Below are 13,629 nucleotides of genomic sequence, written 5' to 3' on the forward strand. Positions count from 1 at the left end.
GCAGGGAAGAACAGAAACGCATTTCCGTGTCAGGAAGGTTCCGTTGGGGGGGGGGGGGGTGATCTCGGTTTAGGAGAAAAGTGTGGGTTGGGTGTTTTGTAGCTGTTTCTGAAGGGCTCTCCAGCCTCCGATGGGGACACAGACCTATGCAAGGAGTCTCGCTGGGGTCTCCTATACAATCAGAATTAAATGCACCCCTGGGACTTCCCAAATCCGGGGCCAGAACAGAAGCATCGGTACTAGGAGGATCTGGCACCTTTGCGATATTGAAAAGGGTCATCGTTCTGCTTCTTCCATTTCCAAACGAGGAAACTGAGGCAGAGATAGGTGAAGGATTTGAACCTACTTCCTCCGACTTAGAGTATGTACTCTATGTACTATACTGTGTTGCTTCCTTTTATCATCAAATATTTACCTCCTTGGTCATGACTGGGGACCATTTGATCAACTTGGTCTATCCGAAGCCTGTTCTCACAACATCAGGCTCATTAAGAGGTTGGGTACAAAGTAACAACATTTTTCACTACAACTCCCAACAGACTATCCTAATAAATTATATAGGGATGATTATCAGCATTGGTGGACAAAAATCACATCAAAGTGTAGTTTTGTTATTGTGCTGAGTATTTATATAATAAATTATGCAGGCCTCGTCATTTCCTCCCTAAGATTTTAGTGAACTCTCCTTTTCTATTTTATCATCAATAAGGTCATTATATACTTTTATTTATTTTAATTATTTCCCACCACCTTTTGCATATCGTCATGAGAGTGTTAGGTTATAAATACAAAGCACAATTTTTAGCATGAGACCTATGTAAAATAATTGGTCTGTTCAAGGAATACTCTAGTGAGCTTGACCTCCTTGGCACAGAGCTGTAACAAATTATCCAATATAGGAATATTAAAGAACAGTTCACTCTTAACACATAGCCAATTTCTACAGTGCCATATAATTATTTCTAATGAATAGTAAGTTTGTTTAACAACAACTGTATTATATTAGTGATTTGTTGTATTACACATAATTATGGCATTGTTACTTTGATGTCACTTTAACTTTTTCTTGTAATCTTCATTGAAAGAAAATGGCATTTCCTCTTAGATTAGAACATGAAATTCATCATATATTCTGACTTGTTTTAAGAGAATGAAAAATGTCTTTATGGATAGCTTGTGGAATTTATTTTAAAAGGAAGAATCGCAGTAATTTATTAAAGTTTATGATATAGAACTTGCTTAGGCAATAGATATTTTTGCTCTTTCCATAGTAGTTATTTATATACTAAACACATTTTTGTCTCCAGTACTTAGCACAGAGCTTAGCAGCACAAAGTTGTTTGTCTTTTGTTTTCAAAGAGGACCAATGACATCAAGGGTGATGTCTTGACTTATGCATGAAAATTAAATTTAAATGAGGGCGACTTGTACCAGGCTATCAACCTCACTCTTCCTGAGTCATCCATGTCTAGTAGTAGGACAAAAGTCAACATGAGTGGTGATGTCCCAGGATGCATTGGCAAGCGCTGAGCACTCCACAGTGCCTTCGTGGCAAATGGAACAAATTGTGCTTGATTTGCATTTGTGAATTTAATGGCAGTGACATCTGAGCTATGATTTGTATGTAGCTTTTGGCCAGCCAGGCATTTATACAAAAATATTGTCTTTAACCCCTCACTTATTATGAATATATATTCTTTCCCTTCTACTTATAATTTAATAATACTTTAAAAGTGATTTTGTAAGACTAGAGAAAAATATCTGCATTCTCACTAGTCCCCAGCTACTGCAGATTTCCTTTTGAATTTCTCAGGCTGGGAGAACTGGACATAGCAGTTGTTTTCCTTTAATGCTTTCTTTTAAATCTTTTTTTCTTAATTTTATTTATTTTAAGGCAGTGGGGTTAAGAGTGACTTGCCTAAGGTCATACAGCTAGGCAATTATTAAGTGTCTGAGGCTGGATTTGAACTCAGGTACTCCTGATTCCAGGGCCACTGTTCTATCCACTGCACCACCTAGCTGCCCCCTTTAATGCTTTCTTTATGTGATGAGCTGAGCAAATTGGTTGTACTTTCTCCCTATAAATAGTACTTAGTGTTCTGTGGCACTTTTTGTCCATTGTTAGCTCTTTGCCACTGCTATCTTGTATCATTATTTTTCTTTTTATTAACTATATCCCTTGTTTCCTTCTTCCAGGATAAAGTTCAGGTTGTCTACCTTTCTGTTGTATTTCCAGTAGCTTATACATAATAGATATTCAATAAATCTTTAATATCATATGAAATATCAGCTTAACATAAAAGTAATATTATCTTAAATACTTAAGCAGCAGCACTTCATCCAACTGCAGAACTACCTTTAATTAATTATTTCTATGTTCTTTGAAGATTATCTTCCATTTATTTAAGAGTCAAAGATGGAGAGAGGGGGCAGTCATCAGAGGCCTAACCTGGGATCCTGAGAGGCTGACTTCCTAATGTCACAAAGGTTAAGTAGTTTGCTGAGTAGAGTTGAGATTTAAATCCAACTTTACAGCTAATGTTCTTTTGTGTTTTCTCTAGATTCATACTCTCAAAATGAAAGTATTGGGGAAGACGAGAAATTTTGCATCAGGGATGTATTAAGAGCTATATGCCAGGCACTTGCTAAGGCCTAGGGCTATAAGGAAAAGCAAAAATTAAGCATATATGTATATATGGAAACACACACGCACACTATTTTTAACATAGAGATATTTTCATATATACTATTTTAGAAGGGAAACATTACTGGCATTGACATTTTTTGGCAATGGTGTTCTTGTTTTGTGGAACACTTCTTCCATGGAACATAGTTTGGAAAAACTGCTATAAATAGTAAAGTGTTATTGGAGTTCACAGATGGGAAAGAAAATTGTGAGCTAGAGCAATTGAAGAAGGATGATAAAGTAGAACTTGAGCTGGACTAGAAAAGATGGGCTAGAATTTAGAGATAGGGAAAGGAGGAGAGGGGAAAAAGGAAGGAAGCCAGAGCAAACAAAGGAACAGAGAAAGCTTTTGAAATCATTTGAGACAAACCTTTCATAGGATCATAGAGTTAGAACTGATCTAGTTAAAAGGCCTCATTTTACAAATGAGGAATCCAAGATAGTGAATTATTGCTCAGAGGCGAGAAGGCACAGAGACAGAATTGGAACCCAAGTTCTTTGAATTCAATCCCCCAGCATTTTATCCTTAATGACATTGTGTTTCTCTAAAGTCATATCTATAGTTAGACCCATTCATTTTTCAATTGAACTGAAGCCCATGGTCACATAGATAGTTACAGATTCATGAGTGGGTAGCAAAGCTGGCATTCAGACTCAGGTCCTTCTACTCTTAACAGTATCTGCCAAACACTACTTAAGACTTCCATTAAGAAAGTCTTACTCCCTTTGGTAATGAATCATTCCCATATTTAAACAATTTACACAAAAAAGTTTAAACAAATACAATTCAGTTCTCATCCCTTTTTCATTCCTGCCAGGTGGCAAAGTGGATACAGAGCACTGAGTCTGGAATCAGTGAGACTCGAGTTCAAATCTCAGACTCTTACCAGTCATGTGACAAGTCACTTAACCATTTAACTTGTGTTAAAAGAATGGGAGTTAGTTTTTGCCATGCTAACTATATTCCTCAATTAAAAAATGGGAAAAATAACAAAGGGTTGTTTTGAGGATCAAATGAGATATTTATAAATCACTTAAGATGTATTAAGTGCTATGTAAATGCTTATCCCCTTCCTTTCCTTCTCTGCTCCAATGAACATTCCTTCAAATATATGAATTTGTGATTTTCTCCCCCACTAAACAAAGGCTGATCTTCAGGCTGAAAAGTTCTAATTAATTCTCACATAATGTAGTCTCAAGACCTCCCACTATCTTAATTGCCTTTCAAGATGTGAAGCAATTTTAGTGTCAATTCTAAAATATAGTATACAAATACTTGAGTGACATGGCATAAACTAACTTCTGCTCTTTTAAAATTAAGTCTTATTTTACTGATATCTTTAGTTTTTTATAAGGCGAGGTGACTTGTAAAATAGAGTGCTTTACTTGGGGGTCAGTTCAACTAAACCTGAGTTAGTGTCCTGCTTCATTCATTTACTACTACCTGGATTATACTGGACAATGCAACAACCTCACCAAGTTATTTTAAGAAGCAAATTAGATACTATAGATAAAGCACTTTACTTTTGTAATAATTCTCTTTCCACTCCCTTACTCAGCAATCCTAAATATTTAAAAAAAGATTTTAAATAGTTCAGTAGAACAAACCCCGCAATCCTCTGAGGCTGATATATATGTACTGTCAGTCATCCATATCAGTAGTTGCTACCTCTGCAAAAAATGATAGGGAAGTCAATTTTTCTCAAATATTCTTGAGGGGTGTCTAGGTGGCGCAGTGGATGGAGCACCAGCCCTGGAGTCAGGAGGACCTGAGTTCAAATCCAGCCTCAGACACTTAATAATTAACTAGCTGTGTGGCCTTGGGCAAGCCACTTAACCCATTTCCCTTGCAAAAACCTAAAAAAAAAAACCCAAATATTCTTGTTAATCAAACTCAATCATTAGTTATTCATCATTTAATTTCAGTTTTTTAATTCCTTCTTTTTGCATTTTTGTGATATCTAATTTCCCTGTTTCTGCATACTTCCCTCCATCACTTTATATAGTCTTTCCTTATTTCTGTGTCTGAGATATTTCCTTAACTATTATTTCCCTCATATTCATGTACCATAATCTGTTTATTCTTCAGTGGATGGATATCTATTTTGCTAGCACAAAAAGTGATATATGAATGTTTTGGTGAATAAGGGATCTTTTTGTCTTGGACCTTGGAGCACATGTGTAGCAGTGGGAGCTCTAGGTCAAAGTGAAAATTTTAGTGCCTTTTTTAAAAACATAATTCCAAATCATTTTCTAAATGGTTATACTAAAGAATTCCACCAGTGGTAGATTATTACCATGTCTAACATGCCACAGCTCCTCCAAATACTGATTGTTCCCATCTTCTGGTCTCTTTACAAAGTATCAAATCAAATCACACAGCTAGTGTTAAGTGCCTCCTATATGCCAGTCATTGTACTGAGTGCTAGTAATAGCACGAAAGACAAATAGTCCCTTTCCAAGGTGGTCTAACTGAGACAGCATACAAACAGTATCTTGTTTAAGGAATAATCTGGAGGCCAGTATCACAGGATTGCAGAGTATGTGGAAGCAAGTTAGGGGGTAAGAAAAATGGGAAGGTAGGAAGGGGCCCAGGTTGTGAAAGACTTTGTGATCCTGCAAGTGATAGGGAGCTGTTAGAAAGGACTGAATAGGGAGAGTGATATGGTCAGACCTGTGTCTTGAAGCTGAGTAGAAGATGAAATGGAGCAGGAAGAGACTTTAGGCCATGAGGCCAAATAGCAGACATTAAATAATCCAGACATAAGGTGACAAGGACCTGTACCAGATTGATTATGGTGTCAAAGGAGAGAAGAGGATTGTATGAGAGGATGTTGCAAAGATAGAAATATCAAGACTTCATGATAAATTTGATATGGTGAGTGAGAAATTACAGAATGGTACCAAGGTTATGAACCTGAGTGACTACGAAGGGAGTGGTATCCTCAACAATAATAGGGAAGTTAAGAAAATGAGGTTAGATGGGGAAAGAGGACACCTTGAGTTTGAGATCTATAAGACATCCTTTCATGAGTTCTTAATAAGGTAGGAGAAGATATGAGACAGGTCAATAGAGAGGTTAGGGCTGGATAGGTGATAAGAGAATCATTGACATAGAGATAATTGAAATCATGGGAGCTGATGAGATCACCAAGAAAAAATATAGAGCAAGAAAAGAAGAGGGGCCTAGACCCTTAGTGGGGACCTCCATGGTTAGTGGTGAGATTGTGAATGAAGATCCAACAAAGGAGATGTAGAAGAAACAGGTAGATGGAGAACTTAGAAGAGTGTCGCAAAAACCTATACAGAATGGAATTTCAAAGAAAAGAGAGAGATCGATTGTCAAAGTGCTTCAGAGGAGTCAAGAAGTACAAGAATTAGGAAAAGGCCACTGTATTTGACCATAAAAAGATCATTTTGGAGAGTACAATTTCAATTGAATAATGAGATCAGAAGCAAGGCTGTGTTAGGAAGGGTGAAGGGAAAGGAAGTGAAGGCATCTGTTGTAAATGTCCTTCTCAATGACTTGAGTCTTGAAAATAGGTGATGATAGTAAGAAGTTTTTGAGAATGGAATAGATGTATTTATAGGAAAGTAGCCAGTTGAAGACTAATAGAAGAGCAAGGATGATAAGAGGAGGGCAGTCTGCCAGAGAAGATGGAATAGAATGGGATTGTTTTACCTAGGAAAAAACTCCTTATTTGATTTTAAAAAAAAATACGAAAAAACCCCCTGCATTTTTCCCAGCAGTTTTTAAAATTCAAATAAGGAGTTTTTCCCTAGGTAATTTATATTTTCCATTTTTTAAAGCACTGTTATTGAGTTTTAATGTTTGATTCTCCCTTGTCTAGTATGATCTATATCTATTTTTTTAACCAATGACAGATGGTATTTTTTTAAATAACTGTTACTTTCTTAGCGGATCTGAAAGTGCTATTTGCTACTCCCTTACATTTTTTTTTATCAGTTCTCCCCCATCCATTTTAATTTCTGACTTAGGCAGCAAAGCTGTCTTCAAAGTTATTAAAGTAATTAAATATGTACACTAGGAAAGGAAAAAGGAGAAAAATGATTCAGTCGGATTTTTAAAAAGATATTGTGTAGGGGCAGCTAGGTGGTGCAGTGGATAGGACACTAGCCCTGGAGTCAGGAGTACCTGAGTTCAAATGCGGCCTCAGACACTTAATAATTACCTAGCTGTGTGGCCTTGAGCAAGCCGCTTAACTCCATTGCCTTGCTCCCCCCCCAAAAAAAAAATCTAAAAAAAAAAAGATTGTATGTTGTGACTTGACTCAGATCTAAGGAAGGATAATGAAAAGTCAGACACAACTAGAAAATGACTGAATAAAAAAGCAATAAATACAGTGGTACATGTGACAATTCTTGCAAAGATAACTTCTCAGTGTTCCCTTAATAAAAGTCCCATCTCTGATATACATTTAGGATACTCCTCTCATTTTTGAATGACTGCAGGGAAGGTCAGATGATTGGTGGATAAACAAAATTATTATTTGTTACTTCTGCTTCCAGATCCACTCTGTGTGGGATTTTTTAGCATTGCAATTTGATTGAAGAGACAAAGATAGAAAAAAGGAAAATGGAGAAACTGACTTTGGGAACTGATTTCATGGAAGTAGAATCCTGTTCTTGATTACTTGGTCTTGGCTCCACTGCTGAGAAACTGACCCTTGCACAGATGGTCATGAGCTCATACAAAGAACAAAAGTTCATTCATGGCCTGAATTTTTAATTTAATGCTAGACTAGAGTGTGCTATAGATAACAGCTAGCTTAACATTCTCAAGTCTTTTGTTTTGTTCATAAATTGTGGTATCTTGCATCAGTAGGTTGGGTCAGCAGTCAGAATAAGCCCTAACCTACCTAAGCAGAAATAAGAAACTATGAATATTGAATATGGTATGTACTGTCAAATACAATTGATTTTTTGGTATTACTGAGCCTTTTTATTACAAGGAAAGACATATTGAGTAAGGGAACAAGGAGAAAAATGAATATGATTCATAATCAAAAGGTATTAGTAAAAGTAAGATGGAGAAAAAAATGAGCAGCTCGGTGGTGCAGTGGATAGTGCACTGACTCTGGAGTCAGGGGGACCTGAATTCAAATTCAGCCTCAGACACTTAATTACCTAGCTGTGTGACCTTGGGCAAGTCTCTTAACCCTGTTGCCTTCCTGGGGGGAAAAAAAGAAAAAAACAACACTTCTAACTCTAGGACATCTTTTTTTTTTTTTTTAACAAATCATACCCTCCCTTTGGTATTGTCTATTTTGGCCATTATGCATTCCTTTTTGGCCTTCCACTGTTTTATTGTAGTTGTTTTACAGTTGTGATTAAGAAACAAATTTTTTTAATTAGTTCTGAACTGGTCAGCCATTATCAGTTATTTAATATTTCCTGAATCATATTTTGTGTTCTTGGAAAGAGAACTCATTTTTCCTAAAGTTATAGATTAAAGTTACCTACAGGTCAAAAAAACACTAACTGTTCTGAGCTATGAAATTGCTATGAACTTTGATAATGGAGTCATTGTAATTTTTTACCTTCATAGAACTCTTCTGAATCCCCAAGGTTCTTTTTGTATGTACTTAATTAATTTTTGGTTTTCATTGTATTATATACTTTCTGTCTTTTCTGTCATACTGTAAGTTCAGGGAACTTTGTTCAGCATATGATTTATTTTGTGCTTGGTGGTCCAATGGAAAGAACAGGAGGCCAGAAGCTGAGAAATTCAAGCTCTGAAAAGATTATGCCCATTTATATGACTTTAACATTTGCCAAGTACTTTCCTCATAATATGAAAAAAAGGAGAGAGTTTTAGACCTGATTCCACCAATAATTAGATAATACTTTGGTCAAGTTATTAAATCTCTAGGCCTTAGTTTTCTCATTTGTAATCTTGAATTGTGGTCTCTGAGTAGTCTCTCAATTTTATACTAAGTAGGATGAGTAGAGAAAATACAGTTTTTAGCTAGCAGTTTTCTTCCAAGAACTAGAAGACATTTTACTTAACTATATTTTTCATCCAGACATAGCATAGAAGGGAGAATAAATAGCTGTTAGTTTTATGTCTTTTTACTTTGCTCTCTGCTTTTTTGTGCTTAGTGTTCTTTGTAATACTAATGTCTTCTGTGCATTGATATCATGCTTCTCTAAAATTTATGATGTGAATGAATTCATTGTTTTACGTTCTTTGGCTATAAGCTTATTATATTTGACTCCTATCTAAAACAATCAGCTGAAAGGGAACTATATTTTTGAAAAATGTTCTTATTTTGTGAAAAAATAAAATTTTAAGGCAAGGATGCTATTTACTTGGTTATTAAAAAAAAGTTTCCTATTGTATTCTTTAGAACACGACAGGATAACTGTATAGCAGTCCTGAGATAGGTTTTCTATATCCATTTCAAGCAGATATATCAATTATATGTAATATAGAAATTTCCTCAGTTTATATGAAACAAAATTCATTTGAGACACAAACTTTTCCATTGACACAGTGGTAGTTTTGAATCTGAGATGCATCCTGGCTGGCCTTGGAATTGGAAAGATCCAGGTTCATATTCTGACCTGTCTTATTGTGTGAAAGGTCATTTAAACTCTTATAGTCTTGGTTTCTGGGTACAAATAAACAACAAGCATTTATTAAGTGCTTGCTGTGTTTTTAAGTGCTGGGGTTACTATTCCATTCCTTCAGAGAACTGGTGGTCTAATGGGGGAGATAACATATGAACAGGATGAATTGGAGATAGCTTTTTTTTAAGAAAGATTTTATTTATTTTGAGTTTTACAATTCCCCCCCATTCTTGCTTCCCACCCCACCCCCACAGAAGGATTCTATTAGTCTTTACATTGTTTCTATGGTATACATTGATCTCAGTGTAATGTGATGAGAGAGAAAAATCATATCCTTTAAGGAAGAAAAAATAAAGTATAAGAAATAGCAAAATTACATAATAAGAGAACGGTTTTTTTTTTCTAAATTGAAGGTAATAGCCCTTGGTCTTTGTTCAAACTCCACAATTCTTTGTCTGGATACAGATGGTATTCTCCATTGCAGATAGCCCCAAATTGTCCCTGATTGTTGTACTGAAGGAATGAGTAAGTCCATCAAGTTTTATCATCACCCCCATGCTGCTGTTAGGGTGTACAATGTTTTCCTATCTCTGCTCAGGAGATAATTTCTTAAAGAAGGTGACTTGAAGAAGGTAAGAAGACTTGAACTGAGATTTGAAGGAGAAGGAGAGACTCAGTGAAAAGGGATTTGGAATCTAGAGACAGTGTGTCTTGTTCAAGGAACAGCCCTGAGACCAGTGTCCCTAGATTGCAGAGTATGTGGAGGGTGAATGATGTTTACAACAGAAAGGTTGTGACAGACTTTGAAAAGGTGATAGGGAACTTTTGGAATGGATTGAATTGGGAGGGTGATTTGGTCAGACTGGTGTTTTAGGAAGCTGTTTGAAACTGAGTAGAGGATGAAGTGGAGCATGAGGCTTGAGATCTGGAACTGCAACGGTAGAGAGATAAGGAAATACAAAATATATATAAGTACTCTTTGGGAGGAGTGATGAGGGTACTTCTGGAATTGTTTTATAAAGAAGATGGTCCTTTGGCTGATGGCCTGCAGGAAAACTTAGGAATTCCAAAACTGCAAATTTACAGAGTTGCTGATCTTCAAAAGTAGAGGGATTTTTCCATCCAGAGAGCCCTGTCATTGAAATCACTAGTCTAGGCAAAATAAAATGTTTATTTATTAAGTTGAAGTGCCTGCTATGTATAAGGTACCATGGGATACAAAGACAAAAACAAAGTAGTCTTTCCCTCAGGGATCTTAACATTGTATAGTATAGGCTTGCAGCATGAAGTAAATTCTATGAAACACAAAGTAATTAAGAGGTAGTGAGAGATGTAATAGAGAGAAACCTAGACCTGGAGTCAGGAAGATTAGAATTCAGATTCAGCCTCAGATACTAGCTGTGCCACTCTGAACCAGTTTCATAACCCCTGCTTGCCTCAGTTTCCTCATCTTTAATATGGGAGTAATAATAACTATCTCCCAGTGTTGTTGTAAGGATAACTTGAGATATTTATAAATTGTAAACCTTGAGAATCTAGACACACTAGCTGTTTATTTCAAGAGAAAATGAGTGTCAGTAATGGGGTGAGGAGGAACAAAGGATCCAGAAAGATGTCCTGTATTAAATGGCACCTGAACAGTGCTTTGAAGAAAGTTAGGCATTTATTAGAAATAGATGAGAAAGTGGTACATTCCAGACAGAGGGGGAACACTTGTGCAAAGACTCAGACCAGAGAGGAAATGCTGTGTATAGGGAGCAGCTAGTAGTTTTACCGAATCAGAAAGCTTTATACTAAGTGCTGGGGTAGAAATAAAAAATAACACACTGGAAAGATGGTAAGCAGATAGCAGAATGCTTGAAATCTAAGTGGTCAACTTGCCCAAAGTAAGACAAGAGTGTAGAGAAACTAAGAAATGGAAAAATGCTTTTAGAGGGTTCTGTTTTCTGTGGGCATTTTAAAAGGAATTTCCTAAATATGCCTATTACCAAATTTCAATTAGATGAATTAAAACAGATTTCATGTTTTTGTATAGTTACTATGGCGATAGGTGCTATGTACAGAAGACTATTGTGACATAACCTAACTCATGCAGAGAGGTACCTTAGAATTTCTTTTTACATTGTCCACCAAGATCTGTTGAATCTGGCAGCTCTGCCCTTCCAGGTGTTGAGTAGTGGTGTTCAATCCCTGCTTTTTTAGAATAGTGCTTATCTCCAGTCCTTCAATACCATTTTATCCTATAAAGTCAGGACTCAGTGAAGAAGAGATCTTGTCTTTGTTTCTGAATAAGCTGGGATTGAAGAAAAGGTGAGTGTAAATATGGCATAGCAGAAGTTTCCTAATCTAATAGGAGTCATTATATAATATTTTATGTAATTATATAAATAAATTTACTTAATTTCTGGGAGTCATATGATGATGAAGCTTGTTTTCTTGGAGAAGTGCTCTTGTGCAAAATACTTTGAAAATCTTTCAACTCCATCCTTGTACATCTTCTGTTTTGTCTGTTAAATTCCCACATGTCCTAAATCTCAATGATTCAAGTAGATTAAAAAAAAATCAACCCAATTATTCTACCACCTGGAATTTAAGAGACTCAAAATGGAAAAATCATATGGGAGCTTTGTAGTCTTTATACTCCCTTGTCTATAGGTAGGATTAGTTTCTGCAGTTTTAGGTAGTACTTGTATAGAAGGAAAAGCACAGATCACTCATTAACCTTTTATTAAGCACTTGCTGTATTCCTCAACTACTTCTCTTTTCCCCGTCAACCTAAAGCATCTAACATTATTTCTCAGAATGAGCCTTTGTAGTTGGAGCTGAAGCTACAGGTAAAAATTATCGTGTGCTCTGATTGTAGGTGAAAAAAACCAATCTTAAGCATCAAATTTTTTTTTTAGTTTTTCTAAGGCAGTGGGGTTAAGTGACTTGGCCAAGGTCACACAGCTAGTTGTGAGGTCAAATCTGAACTTGTGTCTCCTGACTCCAGGGCTAGTTCTCTATCCATTGCACACCTTAGCTCCCCTGAGCTTTTTAAAACAGTTCTGTCAGCCTTCAGTTTGTAATTCCTTTGTGTCTTGGAGTTGGGAGTATTGTTCAGAGGCTTTTTCCTGACATCAAGGATTCTCAGAGACAACTTCTCATACACTTGCCAAACCTCACTTGCTTTGCTCCTCTACTCCAGTTTTTTCATGAATTACTTAGTGCTATTGCTTCTAAGGTACTGCCTTCACTCTTCACCATATCCAGCATTCACCTCCTTTTTACATTTGACCAGAAATTCACTGCATCAGACAGTAGTTTTTCCTTGGTCAGGAATGACTTTCCTTCTCTTTGTTCCAAAACTTAATTCCTTCAAAATTCAGCTCAAAGCTTTTGACAAGCCTTTCTTGATCATCCAGTTGGAAAGACATCTGTTCTTTCTATAACACTAATTTGATAATTATGTAGTGCTGCTGCTGAAAAGTTTATTAAAACCTTATCATGTAGCATCCACACGACTAAGTAACCCTTTAAAATAATTTTAATTGAAACATTAAAAGTATCATGGTTTTTCAGATGTTCCTTATAAACCCTCTTGAAGATTCTTTTTCATTTGCATTCCCTTTTTCTCTTGTCACAATTAATGTGTTCTGCAATTTTTTTCCTTTCTCTTGAACTGTCAAATTTTTATAACTTAACTTTTTTCATACTATTTTATCTCCAACTAGATTATAAACTTATTGAGAGCATGGACTGTGTTTTATTAGCTCAACATAGGAGCTTAGTAAATATTTCTTGATTTGAATCCTTTCCTAGTATTCTCATCCTATTACTGTGTTCTGTGTCTCTTTAGTTCTTATATTTTATCTACACTGTACTGTGTCTCATTCTACCTGTTGGTAGACTGCTCTGAAAATGTTCTTAAGTAATTTTGCTTGTATTTTCTTGTAGACCAGGAAATGTATAATTTTTTACTCTGTGTTCTTTCCTCTGGCTGCTAATAATCTTTCTTGTTAAGTCATAGCTTAAGTATGCTTTTTTGAGTCAGATTGTCTCTGCAGCTATAAAGTATTTCGTTTTGCTCCCCTTGCATACTGTTGCTTCATTTTTTGAGCATATTATCTTGCCCTCCCCAGCATGTAATCCTATATTACCTCCATCTTCCTTGTCATCTCATCTACCCCTTTGGTTGTCACCTTGTTTTTCTTACTTAGTAGCTTATTTCTGTAAAAAGCAAAACAGAAGAGCTATCCATCTTTCCTAAGCTTGAGCCTTTGTCGCTTTTTTTCATTTTGTAACATGCAGACTTTGGCACATGAATTGTGTTGTCTTTAAGTTCATAAACAATAAAGACAGGAATTATT

At 36.0% G+C, this 13,629-nt stretch overlaps 1 protein-coding gene across 6 annotated transcripts in view; it reads left to right on the forward strand.

Annotated features, from left to right (window-relative positions):
* Positions 1–13,629, forward strand: part of HMOX2 (heme oxygenase 2) — a 39,059-nt gene that overhangs the window by 14,320 nt on the left and 11,110 nt on the right. The window contains exon 1 of one of the 6 annotated variants that reach the window (XM_074196270.1): positions 67–11,590. The exons of the other annotated variants lie outside the window; for them this stretch is intronic. The gene's annotated coding sequence lies outside the window, so the exon portion shown is untranslated. Of the gene's footprint in view, positions 1–66; positions 11,591–13,629 lie in introns of those variants that run through there. 6 annotated transcript variants of the gene reach the window in all.

This window comes from Macrotis lagotis, chromosome 8, assembly GCF_037893015.1.
Source record: "Macrotis lagotis isolate mMagLag1 chromosome 8, bilby.v1.9.chrom.fasta, whole genome shotgun sequence".
NCBI lineage: Eukaryota > Metazoa > Chordata > Mammalia > Peramelemorphia > Peramelidae > Macrotis > Macrotis lagotis.